Source organism: Heloderma suspectum, chromosome 2, assembly GCF_057233095.1.
Source record: "Heloderma suspectum isolate Gila_16-S chromosome 2, 16-S_ref, whole genome shotgun sequence".
Classification (NCBI taxonomy): Eukaryota; Metazoa; Chordata; class Lepidosauria; order Squamata; family Helodermatidae; genus Heloderma; species Heloderma suspectum.
In genome coordinates this window covers 117,745,478-117,770,504 of record NC_139459.1, presented here as the reverse complement: position 1 = coordinate 117,770,504, position 25,027 = coordinate 117,745,478, and the positions used below count along the sequence as shown (strand labels likewise).

The following is a 25,027-nucleotide window of genomic DNA, read 5'->3' as shown; positions in this document are numbered from 1 at the left end:
AACAATTTTACAGATTTATTGTAAGAAATGCAACATAATGCATATAAAACACTTTGACCACTTGTAAGTGGTAGATAAATGGTAAGCATAATTCTTATCAAAAGAGAAAAAAAAAAGAACTTCTTTTGAAGAACAGCAGTTCAAACCGATTCCATCTGTATTTCCAGTGAATCTCAAGACTAATTATTTTGCCTGTTGTTTTGGCTGGCTTTTTTTTTTAAATCTTCATGATACACTTGCAAAATTGTTGATTGAGCCAATGTTTTATGGCCCACATAGAAGTTTATTTTCTTTCAGGTATTGGCAGGTGACCATATTCAATGGACTAATACTGCTGTTTATTCTCCCTTCTTAAAATCATTGTTAATCTATTATTTATTTAAAGTAACTGCACATAAATGAACTTGCATACGGCTCAAAATAGTTTGGGAATTTTTTTTAAGAAGTCAAATGTAGACTTGTATATGGTTGTATTGATGTACAAAAGCTTTCATTCCCCTCCCCCACTTGTTTCATTGGACTGCAGATTTTCCTGAAATTCTCTGTTTTGAAGGAACGTCTTTCACACTGGTTGCCATCAGTTGATCTTGCATACCACTACAGTCTTTCTGCAAATGTAAGAAAGTAGCAAAGTTATCCACCATTTCTTGACACAAAATTCAGATGCTGACTATCTGACAAAGTTAGGTCAGTGGATGGGTTATGTTTTCATATTCAAGATTTATAGGTCACAAAATTTAAGGTTGAAGATGGATCTTCTCCAGTTCAGGTTGGCTGGACACCTTTCCATTTGGTTCTGTCTTGTCTCTTCTCCTGATGTTCTTGTCCTGATGTTTATCTAGGGAACTGGTGGGTTCTCCCACACTGGAGGCATTCAGTCAAGACGAGGCTGGACAGCCACCTGTAAGGGATACTTTGACTTGGATTCCTGCATTGAGCAGGGGGTTGGACTCGATAGCCTTATAGGCCCCTTCCAACCCTACTATTCTATGATTCTGTTTGTTGCACATTATGATCTGCATTCCATAAACTAATATATCTATATTGTTGGCTGCAGATTATCTTAAATGATGAAAATTCCTAGAAAGGAATCAGAGTATAGTTCAATAGAAAGTATCACAATTTGTATGTTGGAGACCAAGGTTACCTTCCTTTTCAGTCATATAGCTGTTTATGTAGTTTTATCTTAATCACTGTTTCTGAGCTTAACTTAGCCCAGATGAGGCTAAGGGGGCTAAGAATGGCAAAAGAGTTTGTATGCTTAAAGGGTCAAATAAATAATGAAATTTAGGAAGCTGCCCTGTATGAAGTCATTTTTATTTCATTTCATTTCTTTCATTTGTATACTGCCCAATAACTGAAGCTCTCTGGCTGGTTCACAAAAACTAAAAACCCAAATACAGGATAAAATGAGCCAGTGTGGTAGTGGCTAGAGTGTTGGACTGGGGGTCGGGAGATCTGGGTTCTAGTCCCCACTCGGCCATGGAAGCTCACTGGGTGACTTTGGGCTGGTCACGGACTCTCAGCCCAACCCACCTCACAGGGTTGTTGTTGTGAGGATAAAATGGAGGAGAAGGAGGACTATGTATGCCGCCTTGGGTTCCTTAAGGAAGAAAAAAGGTGGGATATAAATGCAATAAATGCAATAAATAAATAAATTAAAATACTGTGCAACATTTGTGAACAATTTAAAACAGCTAAAAACACTGAACAGTACAATACTAGGACCCAATAGAACAGCTGACATTAGAAGCCCCATCATGTATTGTCAAATGCTTGGAAGGAGAGGGGATGCCTGGTTGCCATCCTCTGAACTTCCCTCAGAGGAGGCATTTGGAGGAGAGCCTCAGATGTTCATCATATAGTGCTCCATCAGGTATTGTGGTCCCAAGCCATGTAAAGTCAGAGTATGTGGCCATTTAACTCAGTATTGCCAAAACTCGGCTCACAGTGGATCCTCACCTTCTTAAACAGCTTTTTTTCCCTCTCATGTACTTACCTAATCATTTTTTTTTGGGGGGGGGGATACTTTTCATTCTACTTTTTATCTTTATAAATTAAATAAACAGTACCAACAACCTAATCAATATCTACAGTTTCCATCATTACAGTATTCTTAGGAGGACACAGCAATAACAAAAAAGGGGGAAAAAAAACAGAAGAAGGAAAAGGAAGAAGAAAGCAAGAAAGAAAAAGAAAACAATATTAAAAAGTTACTTAAAAGGATTAAATTTAAACTCCATTACACCCAAACTTCAAATATCATTCTACTGAAGTTAGAATTCTACCTAATTGTTTTTACCTGGCTACGTTGGGGGATTGAACCCAAGACCTTCTGTATGCAACGCATGTTCTCTGCCACTGAGCTAAGCCCTCCCGTGACTTGGTTTCTTTATTGCTGTTGGTGGAAAAGAGGCTCCACTCCTCCTTTGCTCCATAGATCAGTAACAGGAAGTGTTATACACACATTGCCTCACTGCAAAGCTGAAGAGTGAAGGAACCCTTATTCATCAGCCATGGAGAGTCATTGATTACTTCTCAACACCAGCATTTACTTACACAATAGCAGCTTCTGGAATCAAAAGCAACTGTGCTGCTGCCTGGATTTTGTACATTTGACCCATGGCCAAGGCTTTGTCTTTTTAGCAATCTGATTGTCAATGTGGCAGTGCTTATTCACAAACAGAAGCTTTATGGGACCATAAATAGGTTCAATACCACTTTCAGTGTGATCACATACACACTTCAGTTCAGTTTCCATGTTTCTATCCATGCGCTCTCTTTTGCTTAAAAGGTGAAATGTCCTTTCGAAAATCAACCTTCTCTAGTGAGTGTGAAGTAATTGGGTTCTTTCTATGTCAAACCTTTTAACCAGAGGGCTGGGGGGGGGGGAGGTATATAGGCTACTGTGAAATTATCAAGGCAATAGAACCTGCGTGTTTCACACTGAGAATTAGCATTGTTAGGTGAAGCTATGAAGATAACATCTGTAGCCTTGAGAATTTTTTATTGTGAAATGGCTTCCTTATCAGTGAGGTTAATGAAGATGTCAGCAAATGCGATGAGGTTTTGCCAAATGGGATTGCTTTCACCTCCAATCCAACTTAGAAAAAGGTATTAATCAGTACATTAATCTTATCAGCAGCTGAGGAACTGGCTTTTGGAACTGTCCATTCCTGTTTTTCATTAGGAAAAAAATACCTTAAAAGATAATTATTCTCAAAATCCATACAACCAAAATTACTGTGCCTGTACTCTTTGCTTCTAGTGCAAACTTTTGCAAAATGAAGACATGTATAGACTGGAGATGGAAGGGCAGCTAGAAGACAGCATCATGAACAGCTGTGAAGTTTGCTTTTGAGCTTTCTTTGTCGCACACATTAGTAATGCTGTGTTTGGTTATTTACATGTGGGAAAGGAACGACAGTGTGTAAGAACATACATCCATGTCCAGAAATGCCCAACTTCAGCTTATTATTTAAAAGTTTGCCCAGAGCCCCTCATTCTCCCAGAAAAGCACTGACTAATGCACATCTGGGACTGTGAGAAGTGTCCAAGGGAGAGGCATATGCCTTTCCTCTTGGATACCCCTCTGTTCAATAAAGAAAGCCAGCCATGCTGACTTAATAGACTATGTTGGTATTGCAATGATCTCCTGCTGTGTATACACATACACATGATGAAATGGAGTCACATTCTCTGGCAGTGTATACACATGATGAAATAGACCAGCTTTCCCCAAACTGGTACATTTCAGATGCTTGGGACCACACCTCCCAGGATTTCTGGTTTATGGGAGTTGACATCCAAACCATCTGGAGGGCACCAGAATGGGGAAGGCTCAAATAGACAGTGGTTGCATTAAGAGCAAATTATGAACTATGGTTTATTGTTATGGGAATGAGCCTAGGTGAGCCTCAAGCTCATGTACTCCCCCCGCCCTTTCTGGTGCAGCTCTGAGGAGGTAATCAGAAGCGTTCCCTTCCAGTTTTGACTGAAACAAGCCAACTTCAAACCTTGGTTAATGAAGATGCCTTTTTTGAATAGACTCCAGTTAGGATTAACCACAGTTTAGGGTTCAGGTGTAATGCTAAACTTTAGTCACTTGTAAACAGAAGTGAATCTTCTAATCTCCTTATGGCTTCACCATAGGAGGAGAGGAGCAGGGAGCGTATGTAAGCCCTTGGCTTTTTCTTGTAGTAACAAACCATAATTTGTTTTTGGTTTGTTTTCACGATTAAGTTTTATTACATTTCTTCAGATTACAGCATAAAGAAAGACAGAACCATTAAACCCTTGTCCAAACACACATCGATACATATTTATAGTATTGTATCATCTTTCATCCCAGCACATATAATCACTTACCCAAGACACACAAACAACCCAGATGGGACAAAAGGGCAGGGGGAGAAAAAGGGAGGGGGAAAACCCTGAAGATAAAGAACAGATGGTGTAGTGGGTGAAACTCCAAGATCATCCATCCAAGAGAATCAGGTCTGGATGCACCTAGTGTGTTTGGTATACATGAAATACATGCAGGATTCAATTTGTACGATTGCTTATACAAATATGATTTTGCTGTAGGATTCTTTTTTCTTCTGGGAAGTGGCACTTATATATGACATGATCCAAAGGGAAACATAGTGGTCAGGGACAATGTTGGAAAATTTCTCAAATATATATCACCACAGCCTTATGGGGGTTTGGCAATGCATGAATCAAGAGTTTATAATCAAGGTTCTATACTTCAGCCCTATGAACAGTTAATTCCCATGCTCACTGAAATCAAAATGAGTCCTATATGCCAGAGAAATGAGATTTTAAGAAGCATTATTAAAACATACAACCTTTAGTATCACTTGTTATCAATCCCAATTGATGATCTGGGTAGAAATGCCCATGTCTGACCTTGATGACTTCATGCCTTAGAAGATATTGTGAACCAGGCAGATGGTATTTCAAATGCAGTTTCCCCAAAGGGTAAAGCTTACCATCTGACATTATATACTTCTTCATAAGTCCCCAAGTTTGTCTGAATAAATGATCTGTTGAATTTTCGCCAGTAGTTTCAGCCATTTCACTTTCAGTTGTTCATACTTGTCATTTTAGATCAGCCTTCCCCAACTTTGTGCCCTTGAAATGTTTTGGACTACAACTCCCATCTGCCCAGCCAGCATGGCCAAGGTCAGGTATGATGGGAGTTATAGTCCAAAACATGTGGAGGGCACCAGATTAGGGAAGGGTCTTTTAGCTAGTCAGTTCCATTTGATGTGTATGGGGCAGACATGGGGCAACTGAAGCACATGTGGAGAGCCATGTGATCAAAAATACACATGGAACATACTCAGAGACAACTTCACTATCAGTACATCACAACTTACAGGGCAAGATCCTATGAGTCCCTGGACAAATTGAGCTGTGGCTGTATTGGCCAGGAACTGCATGTGTCTCAGTTTGAGTTGCTGTTTGTACAGCTGCTAGCTTAATTCAGTTTAATCGTTAGATTAAGAAATGAAAGCTTTAGTTCATTGATCAGTGGGGGTCTAGTTTTCATTGGTGGAGCTGCAAATGCAGCAGGACAACTTTATTTTGGTGGTTACTGTGCTTCTGCTTTGTTGTTTTTATAGTTGGGAGCACACAATGAAATATTAAAGACGACCTTTACCTCTAACGCTACCTTCATTTATTACATTGAAGTCTATCTTACACTTCCTTCAATATGTCTATGTATCAATATGTCGGAAAGGACTAATATTGATGTCTTGGTAATATACAGGTGCATTTAAATTTGATCAATTAATTTCTCAGTCAATTAATTGACTATATTAATTAATTAAATGTTCCAGTGATTTTTGTTTCTGACTGCAGTGACAATAGCCAGAGTTAATATGAAAAAGTGAGGCAAGTCTAAAATAATTTTTGGAAAAACCCAAGGTAAGGATGAAAAATGCAGGAATTGACTCAAGAAAATGACATTATGTAGAACCCAAAATAATAACACCTACATATGAAACCTTTTAAGCTTCAACACAATAGTTAATTCTCTAATTCTTTTTGTTTTATTTCCAAGATCATAAATCTAAGTCTGTATCACACTGAAAGATTAAAGAATGAAAATAATATTAAATAGGGCCTGATACCTTCAACAAGAAAGTTGTATGAAAGAAAGAAAGGAGAGGGGAGAAAACATACAGAAGCCAGTAATTAAAGCATCCCCCCACCTCCCAGGGAAGAGAAGCTGAATAATTAAGGGAAAATTCATCACTAATCTCCCAACTGCAATGAAAAGGAAACAATAAAATGGGCAAAACCTACAAGTAGGAAACTTCTTCAATGCAATCCTATGGACACTTATCTTGGAGTAACCCACTGAACGTATTGGGACTTCTGAGTAAAAATGGATATGATTGTCCTGTTAATGAAAACTGTAGGGGACATTTGCAGAATGGGGCTTACTTGTGAGTAAACATTATAGAAGGATCTTTGCCATGGGTAAGGGCATTGCTGGTTAATATAGTGCTTGCTATATTAAGTGCTCTGTGGAGCATCCATTTTAATTCCATTTCCTACTAATTATGGAAAAGCAATGCCTCAACAGAGCTAAAATGCAAAGCCGCTACAAGCAAGAGGGGGTTCAGCCAAACGGAAACCCTGAAGAACCATATTTAGAGTGTTTCATGCAGTCCTGCAAATGAAAATACATCATAAGATCACACTGATATCTAAATGAATGAATAGCCACACGACTACGAAAAAAAACCTGTTGAAGATGTAAGTTTATTTTCATCTGCTAAGTGGAAAACAGCTGACGATTAAAACAAAGCAAAAAAACTGAACTTGGAGTCAATAGATGATGGACACTCAGTGGGAACACCATACAACTAGGGATGTTCTTCAGTCTTGCTTCTCTTAACATCCTCAAAGTGGTTTCTAATCAGGATTCATAGACTGGACCATTTCTAGCTCTCACTGACAACATTGCTGATGACAAAAAGAGCTACTAATAGAAGTAATTAAGAGGGAAATCCAGGCATGCCCTTTTCTGTACAGCATCACTGTTCAATTGAGCAATGTGTCTGAAGCGTGATATGGGTCTTTGTTTTTCCACCTCCAGGAAAATTCATAGTTTCATTCATTAACCGTTTTTTTGTATCCTGGCCTTCTTTCATGCTACTCCAGGACAGGGTGGCATGCACTGGGCTTTCCCCTGATATCCTTACCACAGTTCTCCAGCCATCCCACTTTATCCTTGCCTTACAGATCCTGTTAGGCTGAGAGATAAAGGGGGATCAGCCAAACCCCTTTGCATGTTGAAAGAGCACGTATGCACTTCTTCAACTCATATGTGAAGCGTCCTTCAGTTTTAATCCTTCTCCAAATTTTGCACTGTAGTTTTCTGATTGAAAAAATGCATATAAATCTACTCCCCCTGCATCCTCTGTGTCAAAACTGTCAAAAACAGAAGATATAGGGGAATTATTTACACTGATAAAGACTTTATCTTCGCAATTTATGGAACAAGTCCAAAGGGTGGATTTAATCCAAAATTCCATCACCGCCCCGCAAGGAGCTGTAGATTTAAATAATGCATCACGGCAAAAAATAGAGACAAAAATTAATGAGCTTGAAGACCGAGTGGCAGGAAATGAAACTACGACACAAATTTGTAGGGATGTACGAATTGTGTACCTTCCGTGCCTCTTGACTTCCGCAGTTTGCGGCCAGTGCTCCGTACCGTCATTCACAAGCCCCCGGAATTCTCTTCTTTTTTCCGCTCTGAAAATTACGAAGATAAATCCATGCTGACAACGGTAATTCCAGTGCCCTGCCATCTCTGCGAGTCTGCATAACTTCCGTAAGAAAGGCTATTTTTCGTAGAAATTTACGTATTTTTTCCCCTGCTCTGAGATGTGCAGTAATTACTTTCAGCCAAAACACTATCTCCTCCTACGGGCTTCCCAAAAGAAAGCTGTAATAGGTGTGCCCGAGCGATGCACTCTTTGTTTAAAGCAACACTGTTTGAAAGAAAGAAAAAACCTTTTAAAATGACCATGCCGGTCTGGAGCCCTGCGCGAGGTATTATTCTCCCTGCTAAGCTTTATATTTCCAGATCCAGCGTTGTTGTTGATGTTGTGAGGCTAAAATGGAGAGGAGAACCAACTCTGTGCATGTCTACTCAGAAGTAAGTCTTATTGAGTTCAATGCGACTTACTCCTACACATGTCAGCACCCCACTTGCCCCCAGCTCAGCTTTGTATTTGCACATCCAGCTCGTTATCAAACCTCCTGTTAGTTATCTCACTGGGTGACTTTGGGCTGGACTCTAACCACTACACCATACTTCTGTTATGCAACTCATGAAGAAAAAGAGACAGTATAATGGAAAGTTCTTTCTGAAGCAGTCACACTTGTACAAGTGCAGCATGAAGGGAAAGATCAGCAACCTTCTCTTTGTTTGAATAAAAAGCACACTCTGCACATGCTCAGGGAATGGACAAAATGAGGAATAAACATACCAGGGAATATGAAGAACTAGGGAATACCAGGGAATTCTTCCATTATGTGTGTGTGTGGGGAATCTCCCTCAATCCAGCTGTTCCCTGGAAACCCCCCCCCCCCCATTCACCCAAGGGTCTTCTGAGATAACTAACGGGAGGTTTGATCATGAGCTGGATGTGGAAATACAAAGCTGAGCTTGGGGCAAGTGGTGTGCTGACATGTGTAGGAGTAAGTCACATTGAACTCAGTAAGACTTACTTCTGAGTAGACATGCACAGAGTTGGTTCTCCTCTCTGCTCAGCTTTGTATTTCCACATCCAGCTCATGATCAAACCTCCTATTAGTTATCACAGAAGATCCTTGGGTGAAGGGGGGGGTCCAGGGAACAGCTGGATTAGGGGAGATTCCCCACACACACACATAATGGAAGAATATAGTTCTTCATATTCCCTGTTTCTTCAAATATTCTTCAAATTCCTCTTTTTGTCCACTCCCTGAGCATGTGCAGTGTGTGCTTTTTATTCAAACAAAGAGAAGGTTGCTGATCTTTCCCTTCACGCTGCATTTGTACAAGTGTGACTGCTTCAGAAAGAACTTTCCATTATACTGTCTCTTTTTCTTCATGAGTTGCATAACAGAAGTATGGTGTAGTGGTTAGAGTCCAGCCCAAAGTCACCCAGTGAGATAACTAACAGGAGGTTTGATAACGAGCTGGATGTGCAAATACAAAGCTGAGCTGGGGGCAAGTGGGGTGCTGACATGTGTAGGAGTAAGTCGCATTGAACTCAATAAGACTTACTTCTGAGTAGACATGCACAGAGTTGGTTCTCCTCTCCATTTTAGCCTCACAACGTCAACAACAATGCTGGATGTGGAAATATAAAGCTTAGCAGGGCTCCAGAGCAGCATGGTCATTTTAAAAGGTTTTTTCTTTCTTTCAAACAGTGTTGCTTTAAACAAAGAGTGCATTGCTCAGGCACACCTAGGACAGCCTTCTTTTGGGAAGCCCCTAGGAGGAAGAAGTGTTTTGGCTAGGGATGGCGGAGAATTTCTCCCCGAATCTTTGGGGGGCCGAGCACCAACGCATTCGGCCCCCCAAAATCAGCGGTGAAATTCTCCGGCCCCCCCGCCCCCCTCGATGGGACTTACCTTCAGCGAATGTCCCTCCCGGCGGCGGGTCCCGGCGGCGGTTCGGCGGCGGTTCGGCGCAGGTGGGGGCAGCGGCCGGTCCCCCGACCAGCTGCTGCCGCCATTGCAAAAAAAAAAAAACTAAAGTAAAAAAACAAAAACACACCCGTGGATAGGCTACGTAACGATTAACGTAGCCTATCACGGCTAGATTTCCAAAGTCAGCTGTGATAGGCTACGTAAATCTTCACGTAGCCTATCACGGGTGACTTTGAAAAAAAAAAGCACGTACGCAAATGGCGGCGGCCCATGGGCGCCGCCATTTGCATTCCTTATTTTGGCACGTCTAGTCTACGTAAAGATTTACGTCGACTACGGCAAAAATAAGGGCACGCTATTTGCGTTGCCCTTATTTTCACCGTAGTCTACGTAAATCTTTATGTAGACTAGACATGCCAAAATAACAAACGCAAATGGCGGCGCCCATGGCCCGCCACCATTTGCGTACACGCTTTTTTTTTTCTTTCAAAGTCACCTGTGATAGGCTACGTGACGATTAACGTAGCCTATCATGGCTGACTTTGGAAATCTAGCCGTGATAAGCTATGTAAATCGTCACGTAGTCTATCACAGGGTCTTTTTTTATTTTTACTTTTTGTTTCGTGGCCGGGGAGACGGGGCGCTTCTCCCTGGCCTGAATTTCGGCCGGGCGAAACAGGAAGCCTCCCCCCCGGCCTGAAGGAAGCCTCCCCCCCACCGCAAAGCCAAGCTGCGAAAAGGTAAGTGACTTTCGTACATCCCTAGTTTTGGCTGAAAGTAAACAGAGATGGAGGATTTCAATTGAAAAAGGACACCCACATCAAGGCGGTGAGCACAATTCATTTTTTTTAAAAAAGGACATATTTATCATTGGAATATACTACCTTGCGTTTTTATTTACAAAAATTTTGCAACTCTGTGCAGATGACAAAAAAAAAGCCGCATGACTGCTGGCTCTGCAGGACCTCATGTTGCCATTCCTCAGAGGATTCCGTGGCACAGACTGAAGGGAATTCGACCCCATTTCAGTCCATGGTGGAATTCTCTGACATTCCTACAAATTTGTTTTAAAAATATCTCTGATAGAATCTCTCAACTGGAGGCCTTCACAAAAAGATCCAATGTACATATAATTGGGATTAAAAATCTGCCTAATGATGTAAAATTGCCTATTTTTGTGGATAAAATTTTGCATGAGATACTCCCTGTTCCATCTGATGGTTACTTGATATTGAGCAGGCATTTCATGTGTCAAATGCTAAAGGGACTGATTACATGATCATAGCTCAATTTGCAAAAGTCGCCACAAAAAATTATATCCTGCGTTTGGCAAGGGAGGTGGAAGCCTTTCCTGGAAACAAGATAAAGTTATGTTGTTTCCAGACTACATCAAAGAGGTGGCGAATAAAAGAAGGCAATTTATCAAAGCAAAGAATATGGCAAAACAAATGAACTTACAATATTACTTAACATATCCTGCTACACTTTGTATTGTGTCTGAAGGTCAGATGAAGAAGTTTCTAAATCATGAAATGGCAGAGGCATGGCTTAATGTAAAAATGCTTGAGAATTCTGTTACAAACCCATGAACTGGAATCTTTAAACAAGCTTTGTTAACTGTTTGTGTTTAGTCTGCATGATCCAGGCTAATTTAGAAGATAAATGATTATATTTATATTGGTTTACTCTCTTTCATCTTTTTTTTTTTTGCTTTTCTTTATATATTTTATTTTAAAATAGATAATCTATCTAGTATAAAATATATTACTGATGGTTGAAGGTTTATATTAAGTTTTATTATTATATAATACTATATTATTATTATTATTATTATTATTATTATTACTAATAATAATAATATAGGCTTTTGGGAATGAATTGTAGACCTGTTTCTTTGATATAGGATTGATGATATGATATGATATAGAAATGTAAGGTTATTTATTAAACTGTAAGATTGTTAAGGTTATAGATATAGTTTTTAAAATAGAATGGCATCGGAGGCTGGGGGGTGTTGGAGTTTAAACTCAATTCTTTAAGGGGGTGGGAGAGGGAGAGGGAGAGGGGGAGCGGGAGGGGGGAATTTTTCTTTTTTTCTTCACTTCTTTCCTTTCTCCTTCCCCCCCCTTTTTTTTTTTCTTTTTTCCCTCTTTTTTTCTTCTCTCTGTTATTGTGGTGAACTCATCAGAATATTGTACTGTTGGGAAATTGAAGTACTGATTAGGTTGTTGCTAATTTTGGTATTCCCCTTCATGGATCACTGCCTTGTTGTGGCGAAGGGGCTTGCGTAACTCAGTGAAGCCATAAGCTATGCCGTGCAGGGCCACCCAAGACTGACAGGTCATGGTGGAGAGTTCTGACAAAATGTGGTCCACTGGAAAAGGAAATGGCAACCCACTCCAGTATTCTTGCCAAGAAAACCCCATGGAATGTATCACAAGGCTAAAAGAGATGACGCCGGAAGATGAGCCCCTCAGGTCGGAAGGTGTCCAATATGCTACTGGGGAAGAGCAGAGGGTATTTCCAAGTAGCGCCAGAAAGAGTGAAGCGGCTGGGCCAAAGCTGAAACGACACTCAGCTGTGGATGTGTCTGGTGGTGAAAAGGTGAAAAGAAAATCCGATGCTGTAAAGAACAATATTGTTTAGGAACCTGGAATGTCAGATCAATGAATCAAGGTAAGCTGGAGGTGGTCAAACATGAGATGGCAAGATTGAACATCGACATCTTGGGATTCAGCAAACTAAAATGGACAAGCATGGGCGAATTTAATGCTTGTCCATTTTATGCTTGTCCATTTTATGCTTGTCCATCATATCTACTACTGTGGTCAAGAAACCCTTAGAAGAAATGGAGTAGCACTCATAGTCAACAAAAGGGTGGGAAAAGCAGTACTGGGGTACAATCTCAAAAACGATAGAATGATCGCAGTACGAATCCAAGGCAAAACATTCAACATCACAATAATTCAAGTCTATGCCCCAACCACTGAGGCCGAAGAAGCTGAGGTTGATCGGTTCTATGAAGACCTACAACACCTTCTAGAACTAACACCAAAAAAAGATGTCCTCTTCATCATAGGGGATTGGAATGCTAAAGTAGGAAGTCAAGAAATCACCGGGATAACAGGCAAGCATGGCCTTGGTGTACAAAATGAAGCAGGACAAAGGCTCATAGAGTCTTGCCGAGAGAACACGCTGATCATAGCAAACACTCTTTTCCAACAGCACAAGAGGCAACTCTACACATGGAAATCACCAGATGGTCAACATCGAAATCAGATTGATTATGTCCTTTGCAGCCAAAGATGGAGAAGCTCTATACAGTCAGTAAAACAAGACCTGGAGCTGACTGTGGCTCAGATCATGAGCTGCTTCTTGCAAAATTTCGGCTTAAATTGAAGAACATAGGGAAAACCACTAAATCATTCAGGTATGACCTAAACCATATCCCTGATGAATATACAGTGGAGATGAGGAATAGATTTCAGGGATTAGACCTGATAGACAGAGTGCCTGAGGAACTATGGACGGAGGTCCGTAACATTGTTCAGGAGGCAGCAACTCAATCCATCCCAAAGAAAAAGAAATGCAAGGAAGCAAAGTGGCTGTCTGAGGAGGGTTTACAAGTAGCTGAGGAAAGAAGGGAAGCAAAAAGCAAGGGAGAAAGGGGAAGATATATGCAACTGAATGCAGAGTTCCAGAGAATAGTAAGGAGAGACAAGAAGGCTCTTCTTAAATGAACAATGGTCTTAAATGAACAATGCAAAGAAATTGAGGAAAACAACAGAATGGGAAAGACTAGAGATCTCTTCAAGAAAATCGGAGATCTCAAGGGAATGTTTTGTGCAAAGACAGGCATGATAAAGGACAAAGAAGGCAGGGACCTAACGGAAGCAGATGAGGTTAAGAAGAGGTGGAAAGAATACACAGAAGAACTATACAGGAAAGATCTGAATGTCCCTGATAGCCACGATAGTGCGGTCACTGAACTTGAGCCAGACATCCTAGAGAGTGAAGTCAAGTGGGCCTTAGGAAGCATTACTAACAACAAAGCTAGCGGAGATGACAGTCTTCCAGCTGAGCTATTTAAAATCCTAAAAGATGCTGCTGCTAAAGTGCTGCACTCAATATGCCAACACATTTGGAACACTCAACAGTGGCCACAAGACTGGAAAAGGTCAGTTTACATTCCAATTCCAAAGAAGGGCAATGCCAGAGTGTTCAAACTACTGTACAATTGCGCTCATTTCACATGCCAGCAAGGTGATGCTCAAAATCCTACAAGCTAGGCCTCAGCAGTATGCGAACCGAGAACTACCGGAAGTACAAGCTGGGTTTCGAAGAGGCTGAGGAACTAGAGATCAAATCGCCAACTTTCGCTGGATCATGGAGAAAGCAAGAGAATTCCAGAAAAACGTCTATTTCTGCTTCATTGACTACGCTAAAGCCTTTGATTGTGTGGATCACAACAAACTGTGGCAAATTCTGAAAGAGATGGGGGTACCAGACCACCTTACCTTTCTCCTGAGAAACCTGTACGAGGCTCAAGAAGCAACAGTAAGAACCAGACATGGAACAACCGATTGGTTCCAAATTGGGAAAGGAGAACGACAAGGCAGCATATTGTCACCCTGCATATTTAACTTATATGCAGACTGCAGAGTACATCATGAGAAATGCCGGGCTGGATGAATCACAGGTCGGAATTAAGATTGCTGGGAGAATTATCAACAACCTCAGATACGCAGATGAAACCATCCTAATGGCAGAAAGCGAAGAGGATCTAAAGAGCCTCTTGTTGAGGGTAAAAGAGGAGAGTGCAAAAAGGCAAAAGCTGGTTTGAAACTCAACATTAAAAAACCGAAGATCATGGCATCTGGCCCCATCACTTCCTGGCATATGGAAGGGGAAGAAATGGAAGCAGTGACAGATTTTATTTTCTTGGGCTCCAAGATCACTGCAGACAGTGACTGTAGCCATTTATTTTTTTTTATTTTTTTTATTAAATTTATTAATCGCCCATCTGGCTGGTCATCCAGCCACTCTGGGCGATGTACAACATACAATAAAACAGTTTAAAACAATAAAATTCTACCATAAAAACATTTTCTAAAATACTCTAACCCACCCCAAATGCCTGCCTGAACAACCACGTTTTTAATGCATGGCGGAAGCTCTTTAAAGAGGGGGCATGAGTTCTCTAGGGAGGGAGTTCCACAGAGTGGGGGCCACCACAGAGAAGGCCCTCTCCCTCGTCCCCACCAGTCTAGCTGTCCTGGCTGATAGGACAGAGAGAAGGCCATCCGAGGCTGATCTTGTTAAGCGGCCTGTCTGGTGCTGCTGGAGACACTCCTTAAGATAGGCTGGGCTGGAACCATATAGGATTCTAAAGGTCAAAACCAACACCTTGAATTTGGCCCGGAAAACAACTGGTAACCAGTGCAACTCCTTCAGCACTGGAGTGATGTGATCTCGCTGGCGGCTGCCTTTAATCAGGCAAGCTGCCGCGTTCTGTACCAGCTGCAGTTTCCGAACCATCTTCAAGGGTAACCCCACGTAGAGCGCATTACAGTAGTCTAAACGAGAGGAGACCAGGGCATGTACTACCAATGGGAGCAGATGGTCGGGAAGGAAGGGGCGCAGCCGCCGTATCAGATGGAGTTGATACAGCGCTGTCCGGCTCACAGCTCACACCTGAGCCTCCATGGACAGCTGGGAGTCCAAAATGACCCGCAGGCTGCGGACCTGGTCTTTCAAGGGTAGCCGTACCCCATTCAACAACAGGTCAGCATCCCCTAGCCTCCTCTTGTCTCCCACCAAAAGTACCTCGGTCTTGTCAGGGTTCAGCTTCAGTTTATTCCTCTCCATCCAGCCACTCACCATCTCCAGACATTTGGACAGGGATTCTACAGCCAACCTTGGTGAAGATTCGAATGAGAGGTAGAGCTGCATGTCATCTGCATATTGATGACACTGCACCCCAAACCTCCTGATGATAGCCCCCAGCGGCTTCACATAGATGTTAAATAGCATCGGGGAGAGGATGGAACCCTGTGGCACCCCACAGGTAAGTGGCCACAGATCCAAAACCTTCTCTCCCAGTGCTACCCCCTGGTACCTGCCAGAGAGGAAGGACCGGAACCACTGCAATACGGTGTCTCCAATGCCCAACCCCTCCATGTGGTCCAGGAGGATACCGTGGTCAACGGTATCAAAAGCCACTGAGAGGTCAAGGAGAACAAGGAAGGAACATTCACCCCTATCCAGAGCCCTCCTCATATCATCTACCAAGGCAACCAAGGCCGTTTCTGTCCCATGCCCAAGCCTGAAGCCCGACTGAAATGGGTCTAGATAATCAGTTTCTTCCAAGTGTGCCTTCAACTGCACCGCCACCACCCGCTCAATCACCTTGCCCAAAAATGTAGGGATGGCGGAGAATTTCTCCCCGAAACTTCGGGGGGCCGAGCGCCAATGTGTTCGGCCCCCCGAACAAGTTTCGGGGAGAAATCCTCCGCACCCCCCCCGCACCCCGCACCCCCCCCGGGGTGGGACTTACCTTCACCGAATGTCCCTCCCGGTGGCTGGTCCGGCCGGCGGTTCGGTGGGTGTACGAGCGAGGCGGGAGCGGCAGCTGGTCTTTCGACCGGCTGCCGCCGCCGCCATTGCAATCAAAGAAAAAAAAAACGCCCCCTGATAGGCTACGTGACGATTCACATAGCCTATCATGGCTAGATTTGCAAAGTCAGCCGTGATAGGCTATGTGAATCGTCACATAGCCTATCACGGGTGACTTAAAAAAAAAAGAGTGTACGGATAATGGCGGCCCCCATAGGATGCCGCTATTCCCGTTCCTTATTTGGTCGCTGTAGTCTACATAAATGTTTACATAGACTACGGCAAAAATAAGGGCAACGCTATTTGCGTTGCCCTTATTTTCGCCGTAGTCTACGTAAACATTTACGTAGACTACAGTGACTAAATAAGGAACGCGAATGGCGGCTCCCTATGGGGGCCGCCATTTGCGTACGCGCTTTTTTTTTTTTTTTAAGTCACCCGTGATAGGCTACGTGACGATTCACATAGGCTATCACGGCTGACTTTGCAGATCTAGCCGTGATAGGCTACGTGAATCATCACGTAGCCTATCAGGGGGCGTGTTGTTGTTTTTTTTACTTTCGCGTTCGCGGCCGGGCGAGGCGAGGCGCCTTCTCCCCGGCCTGAATTTCGGCCGGGCGAGGCAGGAACCCTCCCCCCCGGCCTGAATTTCGGCCGGGCGAGGCGGGAAGCCTCCCCCCCCAGCCTGAACTTCGCAGGGGGAGCAGCGAAGCGCCTCCCCCCCACCGCGAACGGCCTTCGATGACAGGTAAGTGACTTTCGTCCACCCCTACAAAAATGGCAGATTTGAGACTGGGCAAAAGTTGTTCAGAACTTGAGGATCCAAGGAGGGCTTCTTTAAGAGCATTTTTATCACTGCCTCCTTGAGGGCTGATGGCATCACTCCCTCCTCAAGGGAGGCATTCACCACCGCCCTGATCCCCTCACCCAGTCTCTCTCTGCAGCCCATAATGAGCCAAGATGGGCAAGGATCAAGTAAGCAGGTGGTCGGCCGTACAGATGAAAGCACCTTGTCCACTTCATCAGGAGGAAGAAGCTGGAACCGATCCCACAAAACCGGTTTGCCACAGGCCGCCTCTTGCTCACTAACTGTATCCACAGAGTGCAGAGTAACACACCTAATCTGATCAATTTTATCTGCAAAGTGCCTTGCCAAGGTCTCACAGGAGGCCTTAGAATGCTCCAGTGGTTCCGGAGCCACAGGACCGACCAGGCTCCGGACCACTTGGAACAGCCTCCTGGGACAGCACTCTGCAGATGCGATAGAGGCAGCATAATATTCCTTTTTTGCTGCCTTCACCGCCACGTGATAGGCTGAAGATACAGCTCTAGCCCGTGTCTAGCCATGAAATTAAAAGATACTTGCTCCTTGGGAAGAAAGCTATGGCAAACCTAGACAGCATAGTAAGAAGCAGAGACATCACCTTGCCGACAAAGGTCCGTCTAATCAAAGCTATGGTTTTCCCAGTAGCTATGGTTTTCCCACACACATGTTCTCATTTTAAAAAAAAAAACGTAGACAGAAAGCAATCTAGTGTCATATTGCCCAATTAAATTATTGAGTATACTCTCAAAACAATATGGAAAATGGCTGTTTACTCTCTTATAACCATGCACAAACTCAGATTATATTGTAGGGGAAGAAGCTGTTTACAGATTTGAACCTTGTTATTAATAGCCTACATTATATTTATTATTTTACATTTTAATTTTTACTTTCTAATTTGACCTTGCAGAAATGTCTTCCTGAGAATAGAGCTAAGCAGAATATAATCTCCTCTGATTTCTGGTAAAATCTAGCAACTTCAGTTCAGTAGCAAATTTCCACACACACCCCTTGCATAAATATAATTATTATTATTATTATTATTATTATTATTATTATTATTTACATTTCTATACTGCCCCACAGCTGAAGCTCTCTGGGCAGTTCACAAAAGTTAAAACATTAAAATACAATATACAAAGTTTAAAAGCCATTTACATAAAAGGACTCAGACAAAATACTCCAACAACATATAACTAAACGCAGGAAGGAAAGGAAAGGTTCCTCCTGCTCAAGGACCGGTTCACTGCTGACCCCTAGAGGGACGCCGCTTTTGATGGCGTTTTCATGGCAGACTATAGCGGGGTGGTTTGCCATTGCCTTCCCCAGTCATGACTACCTTTCCCCCAGCAAGCTGGGTCCTCATTTTACCGACCTCGGAAGGATGGAGGGCTGAGTTGACCTGAGCCTAGGGATGTACGAAAGTCACTTACCTTTTCGCAGCTTGGCTTCGCGGTGGGGGGGAGGCACTTCGCTTCTCCCCCCGAAGTTCAGGCGAGGGTGGGGAGGCATCCCGCTTCGCCCGGCCGAAATTCAGGCCGGGGAGAAGCGCCCCGTCTCCCCAGCTGCGAAACAAAGAGTAAAAAAAAAAAAGACCCCGTGATAGGCTACGTGACGATTTACGTAGCCTATCACGGCTAGATTTCCAAAGTCAGCTGTGATAGGCTACGTAAATCGTCACATAACCTATCACGGGTGACTTTGGGGGAAAAAAAGCGCGTACGCAAATGGCGGCGCCCATGGGGCGCCGCCATTTGCGTTCCTTATTTTGGCACGTCTAGTCTATGTAAAGATTTACGTAGACTACGGTGAAAATAAGGGCAACGCAAATAGCGTGCCCTGATTTTCGCCGTAGTCTATGTAAATCTTTACGTAGACTAGACATGCCAAAATAAGGAACGCAAATGGCGGCGCCCCATGGGCACCGCCATTTGCGTACGCGCTTTATTTTTTTCTTTCAAAGTCACCCGTGATAGGCTACGTGACGATTTACGTAGCCTATCATGGCTGACTTTGGAAATCTAGCCGTGATAGGCTACGTAAATCATTACGTAGCCTATCACGGGTGTTTGTTTGTTTTTTACTTTAGTTTTTTTTTTTTTGCAATGGTGGCGGCAGCAGCCGGTCGGGAGACCGGCCACCGCCCCCGCCTGCGACAAAACGCTGCCGAACCGCCGCCGGGACCCGCTGCCGAGAGGGACATTCGCCGAAGGTAAGTCCCGTCCCGGGGGGGGCGGGGGGCCGGTGGAGAATTTCCCAACCAACTTCAGGGGGCCGAATGCGTCGGCGCTCGGCCTCCCGAAGATTCGGGGAGAAATTCTCCGCCATCCCTACCTGAGCCGGCAACCCGAGACCCAGCTTCCGCTGGGATCGAACTCAGGTCGTGGGGAGAGTTTCGGTTGCAATACGGCCGCCTACCACTCTGCGCCACACAAGGAGTTTAACAAAAAATCCAACAATAAAAACCACACAGCTTAAAAACAGCACAACTTCAAAGCAGTATACAAAAGTCAGCAAATGGAACAAGAGTTCTAAAAAGGGAATGCCTGCTGGAATAATGGAATCTTCAAGACTCTAAAGACCTTCTTTAAAGACCGGCTTAAAGACCTTCAAGTAGGTCAGCAGGCGCATTTCAACCAGCAGGTCACTCCACAACTGAGGGGGGGTGGCAAAGGACCATCTGAGGGGGGGTGGCAAAGGTCCTCTTGCGTGTGGCTGCCAGTCTCACATTAGGCAGGTACAGCAGATGGCCTTCAGAGGACCTTTGGTTGGAGACTGGGTCATAAGGGAGAAGGTGCTCCCTAAGGTACCTTGGATCTAGACCATGTAAGGCTTTGTCCTGTTTAATACCACCATCACTACCACCCATCTGCTGCTTCCTCTTTCCTAAATTCAGTGAGTGGACTCACAGAAGGGCTAGATCATCCCTTAGTACAGGGGTGTTGAAATTCTTTCAGCCTGAGGGCTGGATGCCATTTTGGAGCAGCTCTCAGGGGCCACAAGGATGTGGGCGGGGCAGGGCTAAAATGCAAGCAGCAACAACACCCAGCATATTGTAGCTTAAAGCTCCTACTGCCAGTCACGAAGCCTTAGGAGAGGCATTTCAACCTTTAATAATCGGGGGACACAGAACCAAAGCTGGGAAGCCACAAAATGATGGGTGGTTGGGGGAAAGTGGGTGAGGCTGTATGGGGAACCCTGGGAGCCAGATTGGCACCCCAGGTGGGCTGGATTGGGACCCCAGGCCTGCTGTTCTGCATCCTTGATTTAGTATTTAATGTTTTACCTAGGTGCTGCACATTCAATATCTTGGTTGTTTTATAATAATTCAGTATTATTATCACCCATATTGTAGATGGGGGGGGGGCAAGCCTGGGCTGGGGGGGAGATGCTCATTTTTTAAAAAAAGGTTGACTTGATTGCCCCCAACCAGCATGTTCATGGTTGAAGTGAGACTTTTAACTGCCCACTTCGCAGAACACAGGTTTTCTTTTTCTTTTCTCTTAACTGCTACATTATACTAACAGAAGGAGCAGGGAACTGCACTTCCCAAGTGAAATGAACATGTTTGAGTGCCTGATCCTCCCCTCTTACTGTGACTGATGAGCAGACGTTGGACAATCTGTTTGAAATGAGCAACTGTGTCTGTTTCCATGGTTGCTAGGCTCTTAACATAGAAGGCCATGGTACCGCTGTAAAAGAGGGAGCCATACCGTTCAGCATGGTTGTCATTTGTTTGTGTATTTTTCAAAGTGTCTGTTCCAGCCTTGCAATCCTGTTGCCCACGGCAGATCATGACAGTAAGCGATACATAAATAAATTAACAAACACCAACAAGACAAGATGGAAACACAGGCAATTAAATGGCACTAAAAACATAAAAAAATAATAATGCAGCTGGTGGTGGTGGGGACACCTGATTAAGACCAGTGTACCTACAAGTGTCTCTCATTATTCATTTGGGGGAGCAAAGGAATGGCAAAGGCCATTACACAGGTTAAGTTACAACTATAGCTACACTACAACTCTGGGATGATGTTGGTAAGGTATACCCAAATCAAACACTGAGTGTCCCCACCTCCCCAGGGAGTAATCAGTGGATATTCCAAGAATATTGGATGAATATCTGAGCATTCAGAGAGTACCTGAAGGATATTCCACAACTAAATTCAGCTAGGGAAATGCCAAGGGGAATTTTGTGGAAGCAACTTCATTCCAGTTCTATTCATACGGTGCGAGTACTTCCAGCAAGAGTTTTGTTGTTGTTCTTTCAGTTTCCACACTGTCTAGGGGTTGCGCCTCTCCCTGGAGTAAGGTGATACAGGGGAGACAAGAGCATGGGCATAGGCAGTATCCACATGCTGACCTACATAGGGACAGGGAGGTGGACTACAGAAGTCCACCATGCCCATCACAGACCTTCTTAGGGATGTCGGAGAATTTCTCCGCGAATCTCCAGGATGCCAAACGCCAATGCATTCGGCCCCCCGAAATTGGTGGAGAAACGGTCCCCCCCCCCCCGGGATGGGACTTACCTTGGTCAAATGTCCCTGGCGGTGGAGGCTCCCGCCAGCAGCGGCGGCCGGTCTTCCGACCGGCTCCCGCCGCCGCCATTTCCAAGTAAAAAAACAACAACAACAACAAACGTGATAGGCTACAAAGAGATTTACGTAGCCTATCACGGCTAGGTTTTCAAAAAACACTGTGATAGGCTACATAAATCTTTACATAGCCTATCACAGCTGACTTTGGGGGGGGGGAAAGCGCATACGCAAATGGCAGCGCCCATGGGCGCCGCCATTTGCGTTCCTTATTTGGGCACATGTAGTCTACGTAAACATTTACGCAGACTACGGCGAAAATAAGGGCAACGTTATTTGCATTGCCCTTATTTTCGCCGTAGTCTACGTAAATGTCTACGTAGACTACACATGCCCAAATAAGGAACGCAAATGGCGGCGCCCATGGGCGCCGCCATTTGCGTACGTGCTTTTTTTTTTTTCCAAAGTCAGCCCTGATAGGCTACGTAAACATTTACATAGCCTATCACAGCTGACTGCAGGGACGCAAACGGTGGCAGCTACGGCCGCCGCCATTTGCGTCCTGGCAGGAGAAGAGGTTTCACGGCTGGAGGGATGGGGCGCCTCCCCCCCGGACAGAATTTCGGCTGGAGGGATGTAGAGCCTCCCCCCACCGCAAAGCAAGCTGCGGGACCAGGTAAGGAACTTTCGTCCATCCCTACCTTCTTTGCAATCTGTCTGGTGCCCACCCTATAGGGATCAGTGTAGGTGAGACTAGTTGTCTTGGGCACATGTCTTCATGAGTGATTTGGTGTGAAGTTTGAGCAGTCTGAATTATTTCATGACAGATGGTGTCATCACCAATCTGCTGCCAAACAGCTGCTTCCCTCTTGAAAAGCCACATTTTCTGAAACTCCTTTTACTCTGACTTTTTTTATTGAAAGTGGCTCCCTGGCGGTTTTACCACAGTATGCCATGTCCCCCTTCTGCATTAAATCCTGGGCTTGCCTCCGTGACCTGGCATTGATGTGGTCCAGGGGGTGGGGTGCCCCATTCCCTCTTGTTTCCCCACTGGATGTAGTTTTTCCCATTGAGAAATCCCCAGGAGCGCAGCAATGACCCCTCCCATTCCTACAGTAGTGGGGACACTCAGTCACCTTAGGTAGCCTGCTTTTCATCCTTAACATGTCCCCCCCTTCTGTGCAGTTTACTCAGAAGTAAGAAATAAATCTCGCTTCCCTGCAGTGAAACGGTTAAAGGCTAACTTTAGTAACTCTCTTAAAGCACTCTTTTGCTTCTCTGATGCTCTCTTAAATCTAGGGATATACGAAAGTCACTTACCTGGTCCCGCAGCTTGCTTCGCGGTGGAGGGGAGGCGCTTTGGTTCTCCCTCCGAAGTTCAGGCCGGGGGGGGAGGGGCCCCGCCTCACCCGGCCAAAATTCAGGCCGGGGAGAAGCACCCCATCTCCCCGGCCGTGAAATACAAAAGTAAATGTAAAAAAAAACCCCCCACACACGTGATAGGCTACGTAACGATTTACGTAGCCTATCACAGCTAGATTTCCTAAGTCAGCCGTGATAGGCTACGTAAATCGTTACGTAGCCTATCACGTGTGTGTGGGGGATTTTTTTACATTCACTTTGTAATGGCAGCAGCGGCAGCCAGTCAGAAGACCAGCTGCCGCCCCCACCCCCGTCGAAATGCCGCCGAAACGCCACTGGGACCCGGGGGACATTCGAGGGAGGTAAGACCCATCCCAGGGGCGGGGGCGGGGTGGTGGTGGAGAATTTCACCGCCAATTTTGGGGGGACGAATGCATTGGCATTCGGCCTCCCCGAGATTCGTGGAGAAATTCTCCGCCATCCCTACTTAAATCACTATTTCAGTGCTGTGCTTCTTTGATATTCTGTAGTTTCTTTGATGTTAAGTCGTTTCTCTGTTGTATTATAAAGTCCATTCTCTGCTTTGTCTCAGTAATGATCTTTTGGGTTACGGGAGCTTCTCGTTGTGAGCAGGGAGAAGGAGACAGGGAGAAAGGGGTGGCTGGAAGCAATAACTCCAGGGCAGAGTGCAGGAATGGGGCAAAATTGAGGGGCTGAGCTGTTCTCAGGGGTGGGGGTCTTCAGAGGCTGCACTTGAGAATTGGGGATTTTGGCTTCTGAAGGAAAAAGGGTGCATATGGGGAAAAATGGGATGGGAGCAATAACTCTGTGGCAGATTGCTGGAATGGGATGAAATTGGGGTAGGGGGAAGCTCTCAGGTGGAGCCTTCAGATGCCACACTTGGGAACCAGGGATTTTGGCTTCTTTAGGAAAATCTGACAACAGGGGGGAAATTAGTTGCTCTTCATTCATGATAATGTAGTAGCAAGGGGGAGCCTGGACAGGGGTGGAAAACAAGACTATCTCACTGGTTGAGCAACCCCTGCCAGTTTGATGATGTTCAGTTCTACTCCCCCCACCCCACCTGGAAGAATGTTCCTTTCAAGCACTGTGTGACACCTGAAAGCCAGATTTTAAAGTTATGATACATTCAGCTTATCTTGCTTCGTGTGTCCCTGATGGACCAAAGCTGATTCCATGAAAATCCAGGTAATAATCCAACACGTTTCTCATTCCACTGTCATGAAGATACCCTCCCTTTCTTGGAGGGCTGAGTGGGATTCCCCCCCTCTTGCAATCTGGATTGGCTCTGGATTGCAAGTTGGCTCTGGGTTGCAAGTTTTTTGTGTACACCGCACTGATCCAGTAAGGGAATTCTGGGTGATTGGAATGGGTAGTGCTGTTATAAATAGCTCAGTCACAACAGGAGGGCAGTGGGGGGAAAGAGAACAGCAGATCGCTCACTGGTGATGCAACCTCTATGGTGAAAGAGATCCCCTAGACTTTCTGTAAGGGTGGTGGGACCAGGAGACAGGGAAAGGAATCCTTTGGGACCTGCATCCACTCAAAGTGAGAGGACTTGGAGGGCTAGGGTGCTGAGCACATCCCTCAGCAGGAAGGTAGCCAGCCATTATACACTGAGAAAGTGTTTCACTTAGCCTTTATAAACTGATGAGGAGAAGGCTGAAAGGTGACTCATACCTCATTTCATTGAGGTATATGAAAAATTAGTCTCAGTTCATTCTGGATCAGGATTGTACCCAGTTCACACCTTCCAGACTGAACATGGAGTCAGACACAATCTGCAGTTGAAGTCTGTAGATTTCCAAGCTTGCAGTATGATTCACTGACCTCCCCACCCCAAAAAGTGTTCAACAGCATCTGTATATTTGAAAAATATGCATGAAAAATGCCTACTTCTGAAAAATGTGCACATACGGGTTTTAATCAATGGGCGAAGAATGCGTACATTTCAAAAATGTGCACATTTGATGCATGCATTTTGAAAAATATG

General features: G+C 44.4%; 1 long non-coding RNA gene across 1 annotated transcript; it reads right to left on the bottom strand.

The window, feature by feature from the left end:
• LOC146352659 (uncharacterized) lies at window positions 1–23,149 on the bottom strand. The gene is made up of 3 exons (XR_014787372.1): window positions 22,972–23,149; window positions 7,693–7,779; window positions 1–608 (listed from the first exon to the last, which is right to left on the bottom strand). It is a non-coding gene; the product is annotated as an uncharacterized LOC146352659 (long non-coding RNA).
• Window positions 23,150–25,027: the final 1,878 nt, after the last annotated feature.